Raw genomic sequence first — 7,013 nt, forward strand, 5'->3', positions numbered from 1 at the left:
CCCTCTTTGATTCTCATGTGTGTTTGTGTGTGTGTGACATGAAAAAACAAGTTAAACGTAGTTATAAATTCTGACAGTATATTCACGAATACCTTTTTAAAGTTTTACTGAAAGAACTATTTCACGTGGCAAACTGAAAATACTACAGCCTGAATGTTCTCTTTCAGGACAAATGGGCTCCCAGAAGGAGAAACCACAGGAAAATCATAGGGGTATAATGGGAACAGGATATTATGCCAAACATTGCTTATCTGACACAACATTTGTTCCATTCCATAGGGATGGAAGCTGTTCTGGATGTGAGGAATGAATCAGACTCAGACTATGTCAACTGAAAGACATGTAAAAATTAAAAATTTGGCTTCATATAAAAACCATGGATAGCCTGGACATTGAGTGGCACTTGATTCTCAATTAATAATGTAATAATTCATATTAAAATTCAAATTTTTTGTTGTTTTAATGAGATTAAATTTAATTCAGCTCCAAATCAGATAGTAAAGCTATTGAGATAATATTAATTCATCAGGCTTCCAGCAGAATAATTCATACGGCATATGTATTAAAACATGTCATACCTGATTTGTTCTTAATTAGGCCTTAACATTGCAATATGAATAGCTACATGCATCTGACCACAGCTATAGATTTCTACAGCAGTGTTGGGATCACTACTCCAGCTACTTTTTAGCAGATATTACACCTATAGAATTCCTCATGAAATATGACTCAGCTGAAGAAACCTGCCAGTTTAATTAGCCCGGTGATGAGCTTGCTTTCTTTACTTCCTATTTTCCCTCACAAAACTATCTCTTTTGCTTTTCTTTTTGTTTTTTCCACCTTTACCCAGATGAAAAAGTACTGTACCTGCAAGAAAAATTCCTTTAAAGAGAGCTTTTTAATTGTCAGAAATTTGTCAAAGTGTTTCAAATTCACTCCTGCATGTCATCCAGTATTTCTGTGTTCCTTTTGATTCTTTACTAAAACCAGAACTTTAAAATGATGCAAACTGTAGCATGATGAGAGGAAGTGGGAATACTGTTATTTCCACAAATACGTGTAATAATTAATAAGTATTGTACTATTATTAGTAGCAATTATTAATATTTAAGAATTGCTGATCAAACAGGTGTAAAATTTGCTTGTTCTTATTGGCCATGGAGAGGTGTTACCAGCTGTGGAGAGATGAGCACACTTTCTGCCCTGCTATCACATGATAAAAAAACCCACACGGGCAATTTTCTTGGTCTTAGCCATCTGCTTTTTATTGACCTGTGTGACTGTTTCTCTTTCTGTAAGAAGCACTGTCATCTTTGATTCTGGGCTGTGCTACAGGCAGAGAATGGCCCTGTAGGCAGTGTGCAGGCAAACCACACACTTCTTTGTCATTTACTGGCCATTCTTAGCCAGAGATTTGCCAGAGGCCAGGGTGAAGAGGAAGAGAAATGTCAGCAGGGCTGATGCAGAAGTGTAGATGAAGTGGATGAAGTGGGTTTGCACGGGGTACTTGGAAAGAGCACAGTGGGAAGGCATGCTCCTTGGCTGCAAGCACACGACAGGCACTGGACACCTCACCACCACACCCAAACAAAAGTAAGAACTATCCCTTCTGCTGTTGCACTGATAAAGGGGCATACATGACACAAGCTAACAAATCCATCGTGATTGTCATGCCAGTGGGATCCTTCTGTGATGGGGATGTAACATTACAGAAAGGGTTACCTGCAACTACTTTGGCATCATTAGCATCAGATGATGTTTATTCTGGGATCTTCAGCCTGAGCCCCAGATATTGAACTCTGCTGTCTTCAGAGACCAGTCTTCATTTACAATTTTGACTCTTACTTGTATTCATCTAATTTTGCCTTTGAAACTGAGCTAAGTTTGTCAAAGTTTATTTATAACCACTAAGCAAAAGTGTCAGATATTTGGAAGTTTTATGCCACTGAAAAAAAAAAAATGTGTTGAATAGCCTTTATCAAAGTTAGCATCAAAGCCAAAGAGTTTAGGTTGATGCTGTCCCTGTGACCTGTCTGTGCTGGCAGGTGGATGGTGACTCATACATGCTCTGAATGTGCATGTGCTGAGACAAGCTCCTCAGGAGGCAATGATGAAATGCATGCAGTGTTTTCTCTTGTACAGCAAGAAAGACACATCCATATTTATTCCTCCACAATAATAACAAGTTCAGAAAATAACATTGCAACTTTGGAGCACCTCAGGTGTCCGTGCTAAGGTATCCGTTTACTCTACAGCTCTAAGGATGCAGGTATCTCCCAGCAGCAGAGATTCCTAAGGAGAAGAGTAAAAAGAAGCTGTCCCTTAAAAGCAGGTGATTCGCTCTCTCTGGGGTACCAATTCCTATAGGCACAGTAGGCAAATCTTGGTCCTTTACTCTGCTGGCAGCCCATAAATGAGATCATCCCAAGGAATAGACACAAACCAATTTCAGTGACTGACTCCAGCAGCTGGAGGGAGGGAGGAAATTAGGTTAGCAATCCATTTGGCTTAGTTAGGCAATTTTCAATACTGTGTTTCAGAGCATTAAAAAAAACAACAAAACAAAGCAAAAGAAAAAATAAACAAGACAAAAACACACCAACAAAAACACAAAACCCACCAAACTCAATCCTTAAATGCCACCTAGTGGTAAAAACTATTTTCTTTTAACATCCCTGCTTTACAGGGAAACACAAGTGGAAAAGGACTACTGCATGAAGTTATCCTTGAATGTCTCAAGGTCAGAAGTTCTAGGAATACTGAAAATATGTTTACAGAGCTCAAGCTCTGCAGTGCTGTGTGCTGTGCTGTCTCACTTTCAAATGCCTCAACATGGGAGCAGTGTCCCCAGCTGCAAACTGGGGAGCCTGTCCTTGCAGCTGGGCAATAGGTATAGGTCTACTACATGCAGTTAGTCTGTGTGAACACAGAAACCTTAAGATGCTGTGAAGGGAGACAGCCACCCATGGTGCAGGCACAAAAGGAATCTCACATGCAGAAATGTTAAAGCCTTATTAATACTGGTGCCTTAAAACAAATTCAAAGTTACTGCAGCAAGATTGCAGCAAGTAGTTCACTGATTGTACTTGAAATCTCTGTGCGTCGCAAAACAAGCTTTCAACACCAGATGAAATGGTCTACATAGCATGAATTCCAGCTCAAATTGCTGACTTTTTGCTGGTATGTGCTGCCTTTCACAAGCATTTTTTGATCCTGCTTGACAAAATGCCTGTGCCACAATATCCTCAGTACCTATCAGAACTGAAGTCACTGACCAGTTGTCTTCAGTTTGGCTATATAATGTTCTGGGGCTGTTTTCTGCAGAAATACTCCTCATGTGTCTGAGAAGATGATGCTGGGACCTCAGACCAGAGCAAAGCTGAGCCAGTGATCTGCTCAAGCTCTGAGGAACTGCATGAAGTTCTCTGGCATGACACATTCTGCTCTCCTGTAATTTTGACTTCACATTACAGCAAAGCAGTCTTTAATCCACTCACAGGCCATCTGCCTTCTTCAAAGCAGCAAAATGGCAAGAGGTAGACAATGTGACCCCAGTACTAAAGAACTTGTTCTCTGAGAAGTGACACTTTAGACAATGTTCCCACCTTAAAAAAAAAGCTTAGAACCACACCAGAGAGCCTAGACCAAGTTTGGAAGCATCTATTTTTCAAGTAATGTACATCCATATGAAAGGGAGAGTGATGACAGTGAAGATCTCTGGATTCCCTGCTGAAAAGATCTGCAGCTTGATCTGCTTCATCTGGTTTTCTCTTTCATTTCCCTGTAGCTGACTTGTCTTTAAGATATATGTGTAGGTTGTGATGTGTGCAGTAGTGCTACTATTATTTTAAATAGGATGTTAGGGTGCTGAACTTTGCATTTGTCGTTGCCTCATCAAATGTGATATGCTGATGAAAAAAACATTAAGCTCTAGGAAGATTTTTGAGGATTTTGGTGTGAAAATCTGTATCTCAAGGTATGCTATCACCACCTGAAGAACATTTACAGAATCTCCATGTCATTGCAAGGCTCAAAACATGTATCTGCCAAGCCCATGACCACCACTTCCTAAGAAACCTCAAACCAGAAAAGAGCAGAGATTTACCCCAAAACCAGAAGTGCAGTGGGACTGGCACCCACATGGAGAAAGAGAAGACAAGACACACTTGGACTATGAGAACCAAGCTTACAAATCTCAAGGAATTTGGAATAGCTATGTTTAAGCTCATTTTTACAAAGGAAAACACACATAGTCATATTTATAGAAGCCTTTACCATCTCAGAGGTGAGACAATGCCTTGAAGATGTGATGGCAATGATGGCTTCAAGCACTCATCCACCTCTTTGCACTCCCCTGAGAAGGAGAAACCTGCGAAAAGGAACAGATGAGGACCACATCCTCCGCTATGGTAGGGGAATGAGGAAACAGAGACAGCAATCCCAGAGCCATGCAAGTTGGGCTAGCCCATGTTCCTTCAACTCTTGGTTGTTCCAGCATAGCATTGTTATAGGGAAAGAGCAGGTGGTAACAGAGCTCTGTATCTTCACCCTGCCTTCACCTCCAGTCCTGCTCTGAGAGTTGGGGTCCTAAATTTTGCTTGTGCACAGCATGCACTGCAGCATTATCTTTCAAGCAGGTCTGGCTTGTGATAGTTTTTTAGTGAGGAAAGCTCTTCTGGAGATAATGCCTTGACCAGAGAGTCTGTGTTTCACCAGCTTTTCTGTCCCCAGTTCCTACAAGCCATTTCATCTTTATTCCACAGTCCTCTGTCCTTCCGTGGCAAACGTCCCTGCCACCAAAGTCCTCACCTCCTTTTAAAACAGAAGGGCAGGAGCTAAGCATCTGTTTTCTGTCTAGCTGGATTGCCATGCCACCTATACTTCCAAGATTAACTACCCAGTCCCAGAGGATCAAGCAGCAGTACGGACACGGTGGTGGCAACAGCAGCTCATGAGTCCATGTCAAGGCCCACTAACAGCATGGGTAGGAAAGCAGCATATTCAGAGGCACTGACAGATTGGTGGCAGGGACTCACATCACCTCCATCCTCTCCATTTTTGTCTGCTGCACACCTTTAGGAATAGGCACTTTTTGTAGAGCTGGTGTCACTGCATCCCCTTTTCACTGCCTAAATTGCAACATCCATTACTGGTACAATTGAATATTTAACTTACAGATCAAAGGTCAGTCTTTTAAAAAGAAGATAGTGCTATTCCCTAAACTTAATACAATTTAACACAGAGCAGTGAATGAAATCTGCTCTTTCAGGAAGCATCTTCCTCTAGCTCAGGTCCTTTTTCACTTATATACTTTAAGTGAAACCATGCCATTACCTAAAATAAAACACTTTTTGATAGAGACAATACACTAAGTCTCAACTGATGAGACATACCGTTCCAATGAGAAATGAGGAGAAAAAGTGAGGTCTGAAATTCTATTAGTTATTTTTATACTGTGATCCCTTAGGACCTTGAGTCCACAGTAGAGCTTTACATCCTTTAACAAAATGTTTTTAAGATGACAAAATACATGTATTTTTTTCCTATTTCCTTTGAGTTTGGATATGGACAGAAGTAGATTTGCATCTTGCCTGCTTATCTAGCCCACGTTATAGAGATCAGGCATTTGATTCTGGTGGTTTCCAGTCAGAACAGTACTTAATGAATGCTGCATGACTGCATGTCTTTGCAGAGAACAGTAGCACTTTTGTTAAACTAGCACTGCCACATACTGTGGTTTTCAAACTCAGGTGTCTTTGTATTATAGTTTAAGAAAAGTAATATATTAAAATATATATGCATGTAAATGAAATTAATACATTACTTAAAGAAACCTGGTGAAACCTGAAGTGTAGAGGTACATCATTCAGGACATACAGTAGCAAATGAAGATGTCCATGTATGCAATACATTCACTATTGTCATATCTAAAAGCTATTGGGCTACGACCTACTGATACACTTCTTGTTTCTGCAGCAAGACACAAAAGCAAAGAGTGTATCACACAGTTTACTAAATACTGAAAAGCACTGTCATTGTCACACACAAAACACACTTCAAATAAGAAACCTGAGAGGTTAAGTTTGGAAATTATGATATTGAGATTGGGCTCAGGGGCAAAGCCTAAGGACCTTCAGCAGCTGCTTCTAGAAATCTCAGGAACAGAAATTTATCCAGGGTTGCAGTGCTGCAGCTCTCAGCACTGACTCTGAATGCTGTCTAAATGGCTCCAACTCGAAAAACCTCCAGACACAGCAACTTCTAGCCAGGATATGGTGCGGTTTGCCACAGCGTTGACTGAGAAGTCTCAAGAAGCTTCCCCTTTCCCACTCTAAAACAAACAAACAAACACACAAAAAAACTCAAACAAAAGCGTGCTCTACTTCTGAATGAAGTACACGCTAGAATTGCTTTTCATTCTGTTACATGACGCAGCTGGAACCCTGAGGCCCAGCAGCACCAAACTCTGCCTGGCACGACCCAAAGCGTAGCTGATGGTGGACGTCGGAATCAGACTTCGACCCGGTTCGGCGCCGAGACCTCCCCTCCTCCGGGGACACCTCTGCACCCCGCACCGTCTCCCCGCCGCCGGCCCCGCCTCCCGCCGCCGGCCCCGCCTCCCGCCGCCGGCCCCGCCTCCCGCCGCCGGCCCCGCCTCCCGCCGCCGGCCCCGCCTCCCGCCGCCGGCCCCGCCTCCCGCCGCCGGCCCCGCCTCCCGCCGCCGGCCCCGCCTCCCGCCGCCGGCCCCGCCTCCCGCCGCCGGCCCCGCCTCCCGCCGCCGGCCCCGCCTCCCGCCGCCGGCCCCGCCTCCCGCCGCCGGCCCCGCCTCCCGCCGCCGGCCCCGCCTCCCGCCGCCGGCCCCGCCTCCCGCCGCCGGCCCCGCCTCCCGCCGCCGGCCCCGCCTCCCGCCGCCGGCCCAGTCCCGGGAGCCCCTGACCCGCCCCCACGGCTCCCATGGCCCGTTGCCGCGCGCATGCGCACTGCCGCGCGCGCCCCTTCCGGCTGCTCCCGCT

The 7,013-nt window shown here is 44.3% G+C and overlaps 1 long non-coding RNA gene across 1 annotated transcript; it reads right to left on the minus strand.

The window, feature by feature from the left end:
- Window positions 1-1,880: 1,880 nt before the first annotated feature.
- LOC134056763 (uncharacterized) lies at window positions 1,881-6,200 on the minus strand. The gene is made up of 3 exons (XR_009934171.1): window positions 6,132-6,200; window positions 4,276-4,369; window positions 1,881-2,468 (listed from the first exon to the last, which is right to left on the minus strand). It is a non-coding gene; the product is annotated as an uncharacterized LOC134056763 (long non-coding RNA).
- Window positions 6,201-7,013: the final 813 nt, after the last annotated feature.

This window comes from Cinclus cinclus, chromosome Z, assembly GCF_963662255.1.
Source record: "Cinclus cinclus chromosome Z, bCinCin1.1, whole genome shotgun sequence".
Taxonomy (NCBI): domain Eukaryota; kingdom Metazoa; phylum Chordata; class Aves; order Passeriformes; family Cinclidae; genus Cinclus; species Cinclus cinclus.